Source organism: Geospiza fortis, unplaced genomic scaffold, assembly GCF_000277835.1.
Source record: "Geospiza fortis unplaced genomic scaffold, GeoFor_1.0 scaffold279, whole genome shotgun sequence".
NCBI lineage: Eukaryota > Metazoa > Chordata > Aves > Passeriformes > Thraupidae > Geospiza > Geospiza fortis.
In genome coordinates this window covers 2,175,535-2,194,628 of record NW_005054352.1, presented here as the reverse complement: position 1 = coordinate 2,194,628, position 19,094 = coordinate 2,175,535, and the positions used below count along the sequence as shown (strand labels likewise).

The following is a 19,094-nucleotide window of genomic DNA, read 5'->3' as shown; positions in this document are numbered from 1 at the left end:
ATTTTAGAAACAATGGTTACAGACTTCAGATTTCTTCTTTATTCATCTTTCTTTCTATCTAATTTCTGGCCTTCTAATAACCTTAATTAAATGCTGAGTAGTTTAGAATATTATTAAATAGCTTTCATAGGATTAAAAAAATTTCTGATTACATCATGAGTACAGATTATTAAATATTCCATTCATTTTAAAATTATGATTAAGAGGATAATACCAAAAAAGATGTTTGTAACAATTTTAACTAAGCTGTGTTAATTGAGTTAGGGGATAAGAAATGAGATTTAAAGGGTGAGAAATGACTGAAATCAAAGCCTTCATAGTTTTGAAATCAAGTGGATTAAGAGAACGGTCAGGATGGAGGAGGTGGGGGGTCAAAATCTGAATGAATGGTTTGAATAGAAAATTGACTTACTTTTAGGCCACATGTGCTGTCTTTCACAGAAATGGTTTGCAATGGCACCTGATGCCATGTGGGTAAACATGAAAGGTAAAATATGCCTGCTAGCCACCAACAGGATACATGTTGCTCCTTGTCAGGCAAAGGTATACAACAAGAATGGACACAGAAAAGCCTGCTCAAAAGTTGCTACACCTGGCAGCTCTGCATCCACTAATGTGCAGAAGCACAGCAGATCAACCTCAAGCATGCCTGGGTCACACTGTTGGGATCACTGTCTGAAGGGGTGCATGGAGTGGCAATGACTTTGTTGCCTTTTGTTTAATATCTCAAGTGTGGGCCACTGTTCTGATCTTAGTTTGTAACTACTATTTGTCAGCACAGAATGAAATTTTGCTAGGCTGTTTTACTTATTGCTCTGAAATACTAGTTGGGAGATAAATGCTGCTTTTCTGGTTGCCATGTTGTTCTTGGTGGCCCACTCCCAGATTCTCACCATTCAGAGGGCTTTACATGGGATGTTCACACCTCACCCCTTGTAGCAAGAACATAGCTCCAACCTACCTGGAAAACAGGCAAGATTTTTCTACTTGTGGTCCTTCAACATTAACCACAGAGTAAATGAGTAACCAGAGACACTCACATGCTGGAGGCTAGGAATCATCTGTATGTATAAAAATTACAGCATCCTTTGCAGTTCCTTCTGGGGATGTGAGAGGAAACCAACACTCACGAAACAGACTGGGGAGAAGAGTGACAGGAAAGTGAATGAAAAGCAGGGTGCAGAACTTAAGCTATCAGTAAGGGATGATGGAGGCAATGTGTCTTTGTTTAAAAGATTGACACAGGCAGCCTGTTAAGGACAGGCTAACTCACATGACCAGCATCAGGCTGGCTATCACATGTATCTTGCTTGCACATGGATTCCTTACTCTCAGTATATGCTGCCTCCTTCTTTGGCATGCTTGCTGGTTTCAGAAGTTTTGTACTGATTCAGGGTATAAAGAGGAGTCTAAAACATCATATGCCCCAAGGAATCTGGGGAAAGACTGACTGCAAAAGATCAGCTCTTGAACCCCAAAGAGAAAAGCATAAAATGAATCTGAATTTAACTAAGAATAATAAAATACTGTAATGGTATACTAATGATGGAGATGTTAGTATTGTAGGCTTAGTTATGCAGGTTGGGATTTAATGTGTACCTCTTTCTTTCAATCTTAACAGCTTTAATTATTTTCACAAATAAACACACAAACAAACAAAGAAACAAACTCAATGCTTCCTTAAACATTACTAATAAAAAAATCGAGTCATCATGGATATTTGAAAACAGAAATCAAAAAGAACATATTGCATTCACACCAACTACATACCAAGCAGAATGTTAATAACATTAACCTTTACTCTATCAGATATTTTCAAGAAATACCACTATATTTTTTGCAATGGCTCATATCTGTCATTTAACTGACATGTGAACTTTTCTAAGTTTGCCAAATCACTGAGGCCTGAATACCATTCAGCAATGTTAATTTTGTTTTCCTATTCAAGCTTTTACACAATTATTCTCATGGCAATCATTCTAGCCTTGAGTATAAATAATACTTCAAGTGGTTTGTTGATATCCAAAAAATGATGTGTATCTACATTAAGAGACTCTGGAATCTAATGGGAAAACCATGCATATTATTAAACTGAAATGCCTATTTCTTTCCTTCCAGATGGGAAGTAGTACAGGGTAGTGCCATGGCATATGCATTAATTTTATTCCTTCCGCAAATTTTAGCACATATTATTTTTGCAGATTTTGAGTCTTTGCCTCCCACCCAGTATACAAGAGAGTTAAAAAGGAATTTGCTGCAGAGAAGATCTCAGTCTTAACAAGGGCCCTGGATGAGGAAGAAGAGCATGGGAACAGTTCTGTTTTGGAGAAGAGTAAGAGAAAATATAAAAGTCTGATAGGAGGAAATCCTGAGGAGGATTAACAGGGGCAAAAAGAGAGACAGAGAGTATACTATTTCCCTGGCTTTCACATTTCCATCTTACAGACTAGGTATGCTGGATCTGAAGGATTAAGGACATATTTTAAATGAAGATTACAAACAAAGAATAATGAAAAGCATAAATCCCAATATCTGCTCATCAGTGTTCCTACCCAAATAAAACTTAGTTTGTTACAGATTTCTTCCTAAGTCTATGGATTTCTTGCCCACTATTTTCCACAGTTTTATTTCATATTACTTGCTTTTCAAAATTCCAGGGCTTTTCTTAATTTTTCTTGCTTTTCAGTCCAATGGGGCTTTTAATTTCCTCAGGATCTGAGAAAGTGGAAGGAGCATACTGTATTGCAAGTTGAATGTTTGTGTGAGAATGAGCTGTGTGGGAACATTTTATGCAGGAATTTATAAATACTCAAAAGAATAAGTTTAAAATTGTGATTGTTGATGTTTGCAAATGTGCAAGCTTAACATGGCATCATCTCTAAAGACTGATGGTCTAAAGAGAGGTAGGACAGTACAAAATGAGGGTTTACTTATTTGATTAGTGTTTTTCTTTTGCTGTTTTACTCTCTGTGTTCCTGTAAGTTGGTCTTTGTATGTGTTTGGACTTCACAACCTGTACCTATCACTTAAAAGGAGTTTTAAGCTAACTTTAGTTAATGGCTGCAGAATCTAGAGTGGCTGTTGAGTCTTGAGGGGAGCCCTGGGTAAACTGGCTCCGAGGGGGAGTGTGGGTTCAAAATGGTATTGCTCTTCCATGCTGGCTCAGCCAAAGGCTGCCATAAAACATCTACTGTATTTAGATGAAGTTATTCCTCCTATTCCATAGAGGAAAATGATATCTACGGGTGAGCAGGGGTGGAGAAAAGGCATGTGTGGTGCTCCACAACCCCCCACCCAAAGCAGCTCCTGGGAGAAGCCCAGCCTGTCACACATGCACAATGCAAGCTGACTGCCTGTGCCTCTGCAGAACTGCAGTGAGGGCTGTGGTCCTTTCCACTGTATATAGGCTTTTTGAATTGATGAACACATCTGTCTCCTGAACAAAAGGAGGTATTATGGCAGATAGGCACAGACTGCTTGATTTGAGCATCACAGTGCCCAGCCAGTTCAGTGCCAGATTCATAATATATTCTAAAAACACAGATCTGGTGGCCAAGCACAATACTGCATACCTAGTTGCAAATCTACATAAAATTTAATATTGTTAGTATCTGCCTAATCCATCTTAATTTTAATTTGATGCACATATTGTTATGAAATATCTTGGTCTTCTCTCTCCACTGAGCAACTATCGTCAAAACATCTCTATTAGACATCTAAGTGCTACCACTAGATGGGAAGAAGTAAATTTTTATTTCTCTAGTCCTTTTTTTGCCTTATTTTTTCCCTCTTCTGATCAGCATAGATGCAGTTTTCATCAGGATAACTTCTGTTGTGTTTGAACTCCTCTTTGTGTGGTTCCCAGCATTTCAGACAGTGCAGCACTGCAGTATCACACCCCTTTCTGGTATGCTATTCCCTCAAGACTCCCATGGCAGAGAGAGATGGGTAATGTTTTCTGAGCTTCTTCCTCTATTTTTATTCTTCCTCTATTCCTCCTTTTCTATAGAGGATCAAAATGGATTATTTTCATCTTGACATGCAAATGCCTAGGCTGTGCCCTTGGCTGAGATCTCAGCATTGACTACATAAGTGAAAGATATGGGAGCAGTAGAGTTTTAATATCGCATATGGAAGTGGCAGTCTTATTTCTTCAGAAAAAAAAGAAAAAAAGTTACTGTAGTCCTTTGTGCCTTGAAAAATAATAAAAAAAGCCTAATAAAAACATTTCCTCATGCCCTACTGAATACTATATTCATATGCAGTCATTGGTCTGCACAGAGGCAAACGAACATTGTGTGCAGCTCAGTATCTTATTGTTGTACTCAGATCTGCCTATTTGCCATGCCAAAAGTATCAATGGGAGTAAAAGACACATGAATAATTTTACCAAGTCAGATTATGCCTCCAAATATGAACATTTAATAAGGGATGGGATTATAAAAGAAATAGGGAGGATTTCTAAGACTGCTTGAGAAACGCTTACAGAGATAAAAAGGTCAAATTCTTCACCAATTTTCACTCTGCACCACAGCAGTTAAGTAAATGAAACAACATGACCTGCAAATCGGTGCAGGATAGAACTCTCAGAATACATTGATACACCATAAAAGTCATCATGCGGTTTCATGTTAACATGAAAGAAATGGTATTTGACCTCGAAAGCATGCACACTGACTCACTGTTTCTAATTATTATAATATTATTTTCCTGAAACAGCAGCAGCAAAACACTATCAAGAAACTGCCTCCTGGCTAACATTCTCAGCAAACCCTCATGGCTATTTACGGAAATGAGCAGCCCAACAAGTAAGTTGTTAGCTTAAATGAAAATTATAGCAGATAAAAATTGTCAGCCTGGGAACTGAACTAACAAGGAAAAGAATTGCATGAAGCTGATGGCACAGTTTTGAACCTTGGGAAGGATAAAGGAAAGCACAGCTACTGAAATTAACTCATGAGACAGAGGTAAACAGTTTGTTACATCACACATAGCTGATGAGTGCATGACTCTCAGCAGTGATGGCTAAACCAAGCTTTCACACACTAAAACTCAAGTGTTTATGGTAGGCAGTGAATTAAGTGTGGACTGACAATATAGCAGCATGGTGCTACTGTTAATTGTTCTTTCTTTTTACTTTGCTGCAGGAAAAGTGACTGGATAGGGTTAGGCAACCTGGGTTCATTCTTCAAAGCATTCCAGAGGAGTAAACAAGGTATTTGTAAGAAGCTGGGGAAGCACTCTGGCACAAGGACCTAAACTGACTGAGTGCAGCGAGGAGTTGGAGGGGAAAGGTGATAAGCCACGCTGGGCTTGTTCTGCAGTGTCCCTGGCTGGTGTTCAGACTAAGGTCTTGGACACAGTCCACTGACACGCCTAATGCCAGGAGATTTGTTACTACAAGAGTTTTGCTTAGGCAGGGTTTTATTATAAAAATTGTCTCAATCCTCCTTTTATAAAAATGTATCCCACCTTTCTCTTCTACCCCAGGAGGAGGAATATTTTGTGTATATATCTGGGTGAAACACACAAACAAATTCATTTCCCATGGATAATATATTCAGAGTGATTTGCTTTTCAGAGTCAGAAGCTCAAAATCATGAATTTATTATGCAAAGTAATAATTGCAAATTATATTGGCAAACTCCATTCCAGAAAAAAAAAAAAGAGAGTATTAATATAACTAAAAGGATTTAAAAAATACTGGCTCTTAACTTGGGGCTACTACAGATATTTTAGGAGGTTATATATCTCTGTTCCACATAAACCACCAGAGGCAGTAGCTTTCATTTTAAAGGTCTAGTGAGATACTGCAATTAATGGGCCCATCTAACAGCATATGTCGTGCTTGTATTGAGTAGTAAGACAGGGAAAGAAAATGAAAGAAATGCTTAGTGCCATAAAAATTTGCATCTCTTTCTAGTTCATTTTTTAGTGCAAAGAAATGAAATATATCAGGGTCAGAACATGAAAGGATTTGATTCCAGTTTTTGGGTCAAGCTAGGCTATGCCTTTAGTGGGATAACTGGACAGCATATTTTGACTTTGTGGGTCTTAAAGAATCTGAAATGCCTCATTAACAATCCCTTGGAGATATATAACACTTCCCAAGGATGAATGCAGCAGCCCAGCTTCTCCATGTGAAACTAGGGGCAGGTGGTTATCCTTCCTTCAGGATGCCCACGTTCCCTGCCTGGCTTGGTCCTTTGTGGTCATCAGCAGAAAGGGGCACCAACAGCTGCCAGAGTAAAGATCTTTAATCCAGTGCTTGTCAGCTAGAGATTTATTTGTTCTGCAGGATCTGTGTGTTATACCAGGAGTGCTCACAGGATTAATTTGCAATCATGGTCTTCATAACAACCTCACAGTTCTCTGCTGCTATAGGAGCATTTTCCTCTCTGGCACAGATGTTCCATTAGAAGGCATTCTGTAGTAGATCATGCTATCCAGGCTAGTTGAGATTTGTGGGTAGTTATGACAAAAATAAAGATAATGTGCTTGTAAACTTTGCAAGTAATAATTGCAGTACTTACAGTGTAATTCACAGATGCTGCACCATTGGAAAGTAACTTTAGTTATGCTAAAGTTACTAAAGCTAAAACTTCAGTGATATTTTCAGCGTTTCATAAAAGCATTGTGACCTGAGTGCAAGGATGGGATTCAAGTGCTCTACAAGTTTATTTCTGTCTCTGTCACACATGCTGGCTGTGCTCTTGAGAGAGTATAGTGCTTTCCTTCCCAAAAGGGAGGTGCTTGAGAATCACTTGCTGCTACTGGCCTAGGAGGAACTTATTCAGATTGTGGTGTGAGAGTCTCCATGCAACTAGGCTTCCAGGCCTTACATGAGGCATTTGAGGCATTTAAAACTTCACCTGATTGTAGTTAAAGCCTTAAGGGATGTGCCTTTGTGAGGTGGGGAGAAGAGTGATAGTTGCTTAGCATTTCCAAGGAACTTTGAAGCTGTGGGAGTATAAAAACCCACTGCAAGCAGAGAACAAACTCTCTAACCCTTATTATCTTTTCTCATAGTGTGCCTTATTGATAGTGATTACTGTAAAAGGGTTCCACCTTGTTGAAAAAAGGTCATTAAAAAAAAAAGATGTAACTGAGATGTTTAGTGTGTAAACATTGAATTTGTTAAAATTCTCTTTAACTGAACAAAAAACTATTTTGCTTTTCAAGCAGAGCAAGAGAGATCATGATTCACAGATGGTTTACACAGACCCCGAGACCAACTCGTCTTTGGACTGAAAAAGAGGAGCAGTCTGCAGCCTCCAGCCTTGCCCAGTTGTGTTATCAATAGCACTTACAAAGGTAAACCTGCTCCTTAGATGTCACAGCACAGTTCCTACTAAAGGAATCATACTGTAGCATGGTCTTGGTCTTCCCCATCAGGTGAGGACACAGACTAATAAACTCTTTCAAACATTCAGTAAATCCAACTAAAAGCGCAGTTAAAATTAGAAAAGGGAACTGGAGTTCAGAAAAATTCAAAAAAGCTGAACAACTACTCAATTGAATCCAATTCTCACGGTATTTGTAGAGTTATTCTTGTGAGGAAGCTGTTTTGGGAACTACTTTGGGTCATCCAAATCATGCTTGATGTGACAGAGTTTTAATGTGGTTTGGGAAGTTCCTGTCACTTTTTCATGTTCTCAGTGAAATTACTATCATGACTGATGACCTCAGCAGCGAAGAATGAGGGGTTCTGTATCTCTCCATCCATTGACCCAAAGAAACTTTACCATAAGGTTTAGCAATAAGTCTGGAAGTACTACAAATAGTTACAACTGATCTCTGCATGCCAAATAAATGAGCATTATGCTGAAGTGCATTACCATTAGGCAAAGCAAACAACAGAGGTTCTAGTATGAGCTGAAGATGCTCAGGTTAAAAACCATGTTGGTGGCCCCCAAATTGCATCATAATAATAATAATGTAAAAATGGGAAGTCAGGTCTGTATTTCCTTGCTAGGGTCTCAAGTCTGATTTTGAAGCTTCAGTTGGCCCTACTGCCTTGAAAACTAAAGAGTAGCTGGATTTTACTCTATTTTAACCTTCAAAATGTTTGGCAGTCTAGACTCCTTTTTCTGCTGGTGAAGGAGGCAGATCAGCCCATCACTGTGTAAGAGAGGTAGGCTCTGGGTTGCTGACTGCTGCAGACATTCAGGTGATCCTAGACTGATATGCCTCCAGAGCTGATACCATGCAGGTGGCTCCAGCATGCAATCCATAATGCTGAGTGAGCAGTTCATGTTTCCTACCTGGCCCCTCAAAACATGTTCAAAACAGCATCTATTCACTCAGTAGACAAACAACCCAATGAGCGTAGGTCTTATAGGTTGTTTTTTGTTTGTTTGTTTCTCATCAAACTAAGAAGAGGAACACTGTATTCTGTTAAAATACTTCAGGAAGAGGACAGAAAGTGATAGTACCTGCCATCTTCTTGTAGTGCAATAGCCCTATTGTCAGAGCTGTCACAGAGGAAGAAGGACATGTGGGTCCCATTTCCCCTTCTGCCTTGAGCTGCTCAGATCCTTTTTTCCTGCCATTTAGAGAAAAGGCTCTAGTCAACGGGAGGATTCAGTATTCACCAATAAGCCAGTGAGTGAAGATGAAAGAGAGCTCATGGCTTCAGGGGTCAGGGAGTTCTTTCAGTTGCACTCTATGCTCCCAGTACAATTTCTGTTTATTTAAAGACAGCTTCGTGTAAGCATACACGAAGTCTTGGGATGACACAGTGACACGGTTTCACCATTTTCTGCAGACCCACATGAACTGTGCCTTGCAAAAAATGTTTGGAACACACATGACTTAGTTGAATAGAAGTTGAAGATATTGGGACTATTCAATTGACAGAAATGAGTAAGAAGGAATATAAAATAGCACTATTTGAGATAAGGAATTGTACTGAGAAGGTAAAACAGGTTCTTTGTTTATCTGATCAAGAAAATAATGAAGTAGAAAGGAGGAAAAAAATGTAATCAAAGAAAGCTTTTATTTTCCTTTTCCCTCTCTCTCTCTCTTTTTCCCAAACAAAAGCTGCAATTAACCTGTTGAACTAGTTACTACTAGGTATAACTTAGGCCAAGAGATTAGTAGGATCCGAAAAGGATTACACAAGTATATGCATAATAAAAATATCCATAAACTACAATAGGTAGAATATTATCTCAAACCCTTTTATAGACTAGATTACCTCTTAATACCAAGTGAATCCTGTGTACCTCTGTCTAGACAAGGACCTTGTGAAGTACTCCTCATTTTATCCAGGGTCTGTACTTATCTTCCTTACTGAAAAAAAAGACAATAAAAGAAGTCAGCTAAAATATAATACACACCTCTGCATTAATCCTGTTTCAGAGGAGCAGCTGTTTTATTGTTTAGATGGAATGGTGATTTTACAAAGTTGGGTGATACTTATACTTCTTATATTAGTATTTTTACGCTATAATTAAAATTCAGCCCTGGTAAATAAAGGGAGAAGCATAATCTGACCACCCAGCTAGGAGAGAAATGTTGGAGCCATTTCTGTAAGAGGAAATCCACAACAGTGGGGATGTAATTTTCCATTATAAGTGTACTCCTACTTGCAACAGGAGTGAGCTGACAACAAAGGTCTTTGCAGAATAGCCTCATACCGATAATGTAGTGGGAGAGATGGACATCTATAAAATTCTCTATGTGTCATTTCATGCAGGCTGAGGACAAACCTTTCCCCTGCACTGTGTTATTAGATGCACAATGATGCTTGGAGAATCAGAGAGCATTTCAGGGTTGGGCTCTTCTCCCTCCTCTTCCTGGACTTAGTTATTTAGAAATTAACAAGTACAGGCAGATCTTAAAATAACTGTCAAGGTTTTATAATTAACCAATTATAAATATATAGTAAATTATACAATTATACAATTATAAATATATAATATTGGTTATATAGATATATAACCAATTATATTATTTAGTGTCTGGGAGGCCATAGAAGTTAAGGGAAGACTAACTCTCACATTATATTAAGTCAATAGTTATTTACTGTATGTAGTAAATGTCAAATCAGAATTTCATTTGAATTTATATAGTATTTTCCTCTCTGATCTCTTTTTTGCTGGTCTCTTGAGCCATCTAACTTTTCCCATTCCTGAAGAAGGCTGCCCTTCTAGCCTCTTAATGTGACCCTAGGGGTGAGAAGACCAACTGGTTTTCTGTTTGCTGCTGAATATGTTGTTTTACTGTTATGAAAACATAAAAAGGTCTTGCCTTGCTATCAGACTCATTATCTCACATTGTCAAATCCAGAGAAACAGTCCCACTGTAGCTGCATCCACTAGAATGAGTTGAGCATTGAACACTGGGTTCCTGAGTGTTCTTGTGCCCTCAGGTACTACTACAAGTTTTTGCAGTCCAAAGGTGCTCACTGCCTTAAGTGTCCAAGACCAAAAAAAGCTCTTTCTACCAATATAAATGTATCAGCTAAATTCAGTTGTGAATGATATTTAATAATTCCAGAGTCCCTTTACTCTTGTTTTATAATTCATCACATTGCTTTATTACTGTTTGCAAATGTAACAAAAGATATTGCAGCAAGGATTCATTTGGGCAAATTAAACCTGCAGAGGGATTTCAAATGCAGTTTTTTGTTCTCTGGGATTAGACATCAGCAGCCTGTGGAATTATTTCTGACATTTAATCCATCATACACTCAGAATAGCTAAACAAGTTGTTGATGGTCTCTTCCTGCTCAAAGAACAACTTTCACAGAACCTTCCCAACCTATTAGTGTCAGGAAATTGTGCTTGGAAAGTTCAGAGAAAAAAGAAAATTCTTCTACAAATGAAATGCAGAAATCTTAGTCATGTGTCAATAACATGCATTGGGAGGTCTGCTCATATACAGACCATTAGCTGGTGTAAAGTGGAATGATATAACTGGTGTATGTATATTGATTTAGTTCAGTCCTGGAATTTTCACACAGGAGTGTCTAGATCCACAGCTGTCAGAATCTGGACCTGGTCTTCTAAAAGTAAACCATGAAATTGGTAGTAGGTAGAATGTAATGTGGACTGCTTCTTTTCCTCTTTGTTTGAAAAAGTAAATTCTGAAGCATGTGTTTTCAGCATAAACTATTGTACTCTGCAATTTTCAGTATTTTCTTGAGTTTCTGAGCACACATTTTAGTTGCCTAAGGTTTTACTTCAGCCAGCTGCTTCCAGGCCAAACATGGTCAAACTAGATTAACTGTATTATGTAAATACTACAGCATCAGTGAAACAAACTATGGGCTACCTCGTAATTAGAGGATAATAACCTTCTAAATGATATTAATTATTTTTTTCCTAGTACACCTCAAACAGGTTTCCCATTCTGGACAGAACTTCAAGTATTTTTTTCAATTACACGAAGTTTCCCTCCTCACCCTGCCTCCTTCCCTCCCCTGCTTTAAAAATTAATATAATGTGCTTTGATGTAGCATGGTCTCAGAGTGAAATCTACCATCATACCTAAACTTACAGAAAAGGTAAAATCACCAAAAGGGAGATTTTAGAAACAGAATGCATAATCAGATAAATGAGAACCAAGTTTTAAAAAGCATTGCAGAGGGGTAATATAAGATATTGCTGGTGTGCTTCTTACTTCATCATTGTTTTCCTTCAGTAAGCATTCTATCAGCTGGGGAGAGTTACTCACATGTTTGAAGCTGGGTCTAGTTTCTCTGAAATCAGATTCCTTATTCCCAAGGCTCCACTACACAGTGCCAGCACAAACACACATCAACAGCACTTTAAAGAGGTAGCAAGGACCTATCAAGCATTTACTCAATTTCAGATCTCTGTCCCTTATTTTCACTGAGCAAATCTGAAGCTGGGGGAACCAAAGTCAAAGAAAGCAAATAAGCATTTTGGAAGTCTGAGCATCTCATCTAAGGAGTGAAACTCACCTACTGCTTAACCTTGTATGTAAGAAGTACTGTTGTGAAGAATGATTCCTTTTCCAAAAATAGTGCTTTAAAAAGTACTTGGATCTTCACTGATGAAAACAGTGAAATGCTGATGCACTGAGCTAGTGTCAGCCTTACTTCTGTCAGGGGCAAGTGCAATTCTGGTTGCTTCTGCACTTGGAAAACTGTGTGCAAGCTGATTTCACCTCTGGTGGAATCCCCTTAGAATCAGTAGGGCTGGGCTGTGGGTGAGTTGGGTAGAATGAAGTGAAGGAATAAACTGAGTTTTAAATTCTCAGATTACTTCCAAAATTAACTTCTTTCTGTTATAGTTGTTGTTACTGAGCCTAGATTTGTGCTGCTTTCTAGTGTGTGAAATACAAGCTACTGTAGACAGATATTGACATTTTGTACAAACAGGTGCACACTCATCCTGTGGCCTGAACTTGACAAATAAAAGCATTAACAAGTTTCTCATACAATAAGCAATAGTGTAACCATGAGTCACCTTTGCTTTAAAGGTGTTGGTGTGGCTGAGGTTTGTTAATAATACTTGTTTGACAGAGGCAAAGCAAAAAGCCCTCACAATAAAAAGGCAGCAAAATCTCAAGCAGATCTCATACAACTCATCTCATACAACTGTATGAGAAAAGATAGGCTTTGTTTTTTACCCACAAGATGTCTTTTGGGTTGTATGGTATTAGTTAATGCCAAAAGAAGTGCTACACTGAATAATCTGAGAAAAAAGGAAAAAAAAAAAAAAACCAAAACAAACCCATACAGATACAATTTACCATAATGAGGAAGTCAGAACGTTTCAGAACAACGCCTTGATGTTTTAGAATTTTCTAATATTTTAGCTACTTAAGCTCCATCCTTCCTTGCATTTTCCTATCTGAATATAAAAAAAAACTCTGAAATGAACAAGACAGAGCTTCTCATATGTACAGGTAGATATGTCTATGTTGTGGATTTAGGATTTTGTAAATTTTGATAGAACACATGGCAGTTTCCTGCAGCTGTCAATGAACACAAAGCTGCAGGAGTGTGGATGAAGAACCTTTACCCTTTTCTTTCTTTCCTTCACCCTCGAAGCAGAGAGATTTACCTTAGGTGAACATCCAGGGTGAATCTCCCTACTTGTCTCCTGCTGGCAGAGGTGGCCAATGTTAGTGTGAGATAGATCACTTGAACTCTGCCCCTGATTTTCAGCCTGGCTCTCCATCTATCCTCCCTCATTAATGTATGTGGAAATGTACACAACCATTTGGGTGTCTCCCATACTAAAATTTTCCTACTGAGGAAATTGTGCCTCAGTAGGAACAAGTACTTTCCCACCAGAGCAGTTTATTAATTTTGCTGTGAGTGTAAGTCTTGTGAGCAGGTCTATGAGCAGTTCTGGACCCAAGCCTATAATCACCTTTATATGTGTCTTTTCCATCTTTGTCTTTGGCATGTTTAATTTCTCTGAGAGCATATTTTTTTGAGCTGAGACAGAAAGTAAGAGAAAAACAAAACTGGGTGGGATGGCTTCGAAATACCAATGCCAGGCTTTGCATAAAGTGTTATTTTAGACATTCACCCAAAACATCAGAGGATCAGCCCTAATCTCTGAGTCACTAATAAAACTCCATCAGTGCAGGAAACAGCACTGAACGTTTTTGGAGAGATGGGGCTGGATGTCAGCTTGAGGGAGACATGTATAGATCTGAATTGCTGCAGAACAGAGACAGGCATCATCTCAGGGCTAAGGATTTCCCAAGATGCTTTAAAAGTAGGTTACTTTATTTACTTTTTATCCCTCTAGACTTTTTTTGAAAATCTGGTTCTGCTTCTGAAACATTCACAAGCAAAGAATTATGGAAGATATCTGCAACTGAGTACTTTGTAGCAGACAGTTTTTTAAATTAATGACTTACTTAAAATTTCTTTTCTGCCTGGAAAAAGAGAAATTATTTTTTCAATCTTGATATTGGAGTCATAGAATCTAATGTGTGGCTCCTATGTGGTGGCAACAACTTTTTTGATTTACACAAGCAGACACAAATAGCCTGGAATAAAGAAATCTTGAATAACAGATGAAAGTTGGTCACTTTGATTTCCAAAGTGGCTCTGAAGATAATGAGAAAATGCAACAACAAAGCAGTAGTCCACTTCCCATACTGATCACATAGTTAGGATGTAAACCTATATGCCAGAGTTAATATCACTTTCTTGCACAAGGATGGAAGCTCAAAGAGGATCTGTGCTTCATGTGACCCTTGAAGCTCCATTTCCTACGTGAAGCAAAACACAGCACAGAAGTTAGGCCATCCCTTGTCTTATATTTCTCAAACTGCTCTCTAGTTCTAAACTGTTTACAACTGCAAATTTTGAACAAGGTTAACAGTCAAAAAAAATGAGAGAAAGCAAGACACCTACAACATACTCCACTTGTCTTGCCCAGCACAAGAAATTTCTTTTAAAGAAAAAGGAGCTGGTTGGGTACCCAAACTGAAATGAAGACACTGACTATGCTGTACTATTCTTCACTTCCCAATATATCCGTTAAGGTAAATAAATACTTCTAGATGACAGGAACTACCTTTTAGACAGTCAAATTTGGGCGAGTTGAATCCCAAACATCTTTTACAGTTAGATATTTCAATGAACAGTATAAAACTGAAGTCCCTGTAAAACAAAAATAAACACTTAAAATATTTTATAAGATCTATAAGTGTATGCAACTGATTAGATGTCTCCAGTGCTAAAATTTCGGTAGTACCTGGTAGTACCCATGCATTTCCCAAAAGACATGAAGTTTCAAAAGGCTGTGATATCATTTCATACATGACAGTGGCTGAGAGAGACAGCACAAGGCCTGGGCTACAGATAGTAACTTCATCCTGTGTTTCTGAATAGCCTTAGAAGAATTAGGCAAGGTGTACTAAGAACTCGAAGGAGAGATATTAGGCTGGGCTTGATATACTACAGTTTATCTCAAGAGAGATATTATACTCACTAGGATTCTTTCTAGGTTCTTTTGTGTTTCTGGTTTGTGGTCACAGTTAATAAATGTATGTTCAAATTTACTTTTGCCACATGCACGTGCATTATCGAGTGAAAACCTGACTATTTCTACACATCAAGTTATACAACACTGCAAGGGTCAGTTATGGCAAAACCAGGCAAAACTGTGGCCCTGATAGTGACAAGTGCGAATTTGATTGATGCAAATTGGGGAAGATTTCCAAGTAAAATTTGTAAATTTCTTCATTGGATATCATGTCCTTTGTCTCAAGCTTCTAAAGTCATAAATGCTTCAAATCAACATGCTACCAAAGGGCATAGGGAAAGGTAAGTATTCAAGCTGTGCTGCTAGAACTATGCTTTTCTTTCAAGAAACTTTAGCCCTTACCTGAAAGTCTATTGTGTGATGCAATCACAGAGACCAATTGATCACTCCAACAACCAGCACCATACTCAGAATTTGGAGTAAACTTCTCTTTAACCCGCCCTGAGGCTCAGCTGTGGTTTGCACTCTACACATCTGTTGACATCAACAAGGCTAACAGAAAAATATGTTAGTGATTGCAATTTCTGCTTTGATTAATTGACACTATAATTTGTCTCTTTGAAGGTGGGAAAAGGAGGACTATATAATTAACATCTTTTCAAAGAACTGTATCTTAATCAATCATAAATATTTTTCTAGATTGAGTCATTACAATCTCTTCCTATACTAGCAGATATTGTCTTAGCTCAAATTTGGTTTCGGTAAGAAGGTATTAAAGTATTGACCTACAATAAGTTGTGGTAGGGCTTGTTTGTGTGTTGTGCGTTATGGAAAGTACTGTGCCTCCTCCATCAGAACAACATACAACAAAGGCTACACACCACAAAGTATTGAGTTCCTGAGCACCCTGGCTTTCTAAGTTAATAAATTACCACTAGTAACTCACTGAATATTTAGACAGAGTTGCAAGCAACTCACAAATGTCCAAATATTTTTTTTAATTTAGCTTTTGAAATAACAGAACAGACAAAAAGACAAAAAAATTTAAGGTGATAATTTATAGCTATATGAAGCATCAAATTATATTAAAATACATCCTAAGAACTGAGTGGTCTTGCCTTATTCTTATCTGTGTATAATTTTACCCAATAAGAACGTAATGTTCCTCTCTTATTATGGCTATAAGACTATACTATTCACACCAGTTTTCATGTATGACAGATTCCAGCTCTGATAGCACAGTGTCTACTCATTTCGCACTGGTGGTCACCCCCTCACCCCATGGCTGCGAAGAGAAACACAGAAGGACCACAAGACCCTGTAATAATAATATACAATTTACATATACTTACATTCTACCACTGAAGCAGAAACATTGTGTTCTGCTTCCTTTATTTGCCATTTGCTTGGTGAAAATCTTAAACATTAATTGTAGATCAGTATTATTTCTCAGGCTAGTGTTGACTTTTTTTTTAATCTTTCTTGCTGAGATAATTTGTGTGGACCCTGCAATGCCACATATCAGGTACATATGATACAATATAATATATAGAGATATGTGTAGAGAACATGTTGGCAAAGTATTTGAAGTGATATTCTTCAAAAACTATGAGTACTTTCCTCATCATGCACATTTTTGATCGTACTTATGCAATTGCTGGTGCATGCACTTCGTATTCAGGCTCTTAGGACATCTTCATTTGTTAGGACATAGCTCTGCCATACATATTCATCTACTGATTTTCCACTACTCTTTAAAAGATCTTGTCTCTAGCCTTGGTTGAATGCAAGTGTTCAATTAGAAATGTGCAGATATTTTCCAGAGGCTATGTAGAGTGGGATTTATGTTTCATAAATGAAAGTACATTGGCTCTTATTTGAATATATACACATATACACCTTAAATATGCAGACAATGAATAGATCCTCAGAAGCAAAGGACATACTTTCCATAGCACTGAGAAACAAGACGTCGACATTAGGGCTATCACTTCTGCGGTATATGCAGACATAGGGTGGGAATCTACAGTATAAACACAGAGAAAATTATTGGTTTTCATTCCAGTTTAATGATCTTCCACCCATACACTGAAAACGGTGATGCATCCTCTTTCCACCAGAAACTAGCTACCTGAAAGATTGGCAGTTGCCTGCAGAACAGGTACACCTTGCACTTAGCACCAGATGGGCAAGGTTTTAATCATGGCTATGCTGATAAAAAGGCTGGGAAGGTTTACATTTCATGCACTGACCTAGACAAACACAACACCACCACCATCTTTGCTGCAATCCAAGCTAGTTCTAGGATTCAACTTTCTGTACACACGGAATAACAACAGGTTGGAAGGGGCCACAGTGGGGCAACTGGTCCAACTTCCCTACTCAAGCAGGGTCCTCCTGGAACAAATGGTGCAAGATTGTATTCAGATGGTTGTGTAATATCTCCAGCGAGGGAGACTCTACGTCCTCTCTGGGCAATCTGTTCCAGTGTGTTGTCGCCTGTATAGCAGAGGAGTTCTTCCAAATATTTAGGTGCCACTTTGTGTGCATGAGTTTCTGTCTATTACCTCGTTTTATTGATTTGCACCATTGAGAACAGCCCAGATCCATTCTCTTAATACCCTTACTTTAGATATCTATACACATCTATGGCATCCCCTCTCAGTCACCTCTTTTCATGTCCCAGCTCCCCCAGTCTTATGTCATATGAGACATCCTCCAGACCCTTGACCAACTTAGTTGCTCTCTGCTGGACCTGCCCCAGCAGCTGCATGTCTCTCTTGTACTCAGGGGCCCAGAACTCCTCACAGTACTCCAAATGGGGCTTCACCTGGGCTAAACAGAGAGGCAGGATCACCTCCCTGGACCTGCTGGCAATGCTCCTCCTAATACATTCCAGCATTTCTTTGGCCTTCTTGGCCGCAAGGGCACACTGCTGGTTCATGTACAGCTAGCTGTCCAACAGGATCCCTGAGTTCTTCTCCTCAGAGCTGCTTGCCAGCAGGTCAGTCTGTGCTGGTGCTTGGGGTTATCCCTCCTCAGATGCAGGACCCTGAATTTACCCTTTTTGAATTTCAGAATGTTCTTCTCTGCCCACCTGTCCAGTCTGTGAAAGTCTTCTGAAGGGCTGCACAACTCTCTGAGGCATTGGTGACTTCCCCCAGCTTTGTATCATCTGCAAACTTGCTGAGGAGGCATTTCCCCTTCATCCAAGTCATTGACAAGTTAAACAGCGCTGAACCCAGTACAGGACCCTGGGGCACACCTGTAGTGACAGGCCTCCAACTAAACTGTACCACCGGTCACAATCTTCTGGAATCTGACTTAGGAATCTGACTCTGGAATCTGGACTCAGCCAGTTCTCAACCCAGGCGAAGTGTCCATTCATCCACCCTATACTTGAATTTTCTAATAAAGATGTTACGAGAGACAGCCTTACAAAAGTCAGGGCAGACAATATCCACTGCTCTCTTCTCATCCGTCTGGGTAATTTTTTCATTGTAGTAGGCAATCAGGTTGGTCAAGCATGATTTGCCTTTAGTGAATCCTTTCTGACTTCTCCTGATCATATTTATGTCTTCCATGTTGGTAGGCATGGCCTCCAGAATAAAGCACTCCATCTTCTTTCCAGGAATCGAGGTGGTGCTGACTGGATGGTAGATCCCTTTGTTCTCTTTCTTGCTCTTTTTGAAGACTGGAATGATATTTGTTTACTTCAAGTCCTCAGGCACCTCTGCTGATCTCCATGACCCCTCAAAGATGATCATGAGAGGCCTATTTATGATGTCTGCCAGCTCTCTCAGCACTCATGGATGCATCCCGTCATGGCTTGTGGACTTGTGGATGTGAAATTCATTTAGGTGCTCTCTGACACAATCCTCCTTCAGTGAAGGAAGGTCTTCCTCCTGGCATTCATACACCCTGGTCTCCTGGCTTAGAGATCCCTGGGGGCTGATATTATTGGTGAAGACAGATGCAAAGATATTCAATAACTCTGCCTTCTCTGTGTCCTCTCTCACCAGAGTGCCCTCCATTTACTAATAGTTATCCTTTGTTTTCCTTTTGTTATTTATATGTTTGAAAAAGACCTTTTTGTCATCCTTGGTTAGATTAAATACTATTTGGTCTTTCTAGACTTAATTTCTAGACTCACTGCAGCAGGGAAAG

General features: G+C 38.9%; 1 long non-coding RNA gene across 5 annotated transcripts in view; it reads left to right on the top strand.

The window, feature by feature from the left end:
* LOC102042684 overlaps positions 1-19,094 on the top strand; it is a 76,515-nt gene that overhangs the window by 11,126 nt on the left and 46,295 nt on the right. For 3 of the 5 annotated variants that reach the window (XR_004082002.1, XR_004082001.1, XR_004081998.1), the window contains exons 2-3: positions 4,720-4,808; positions 7,186-7,314. This is a non-coding gene — a long non-coding RNA (uncharacterized LOC102042684). Of the gene's footprint in view, positions 1-4,719; positions 4,809-7,182; positions 7,315-18,005; positions 19,086-19,094 lie in introns of those variants that run through there. The other 2 variants (XR_004082000.1, XR_004081999.1) reach the window with 2 other exon arrangements.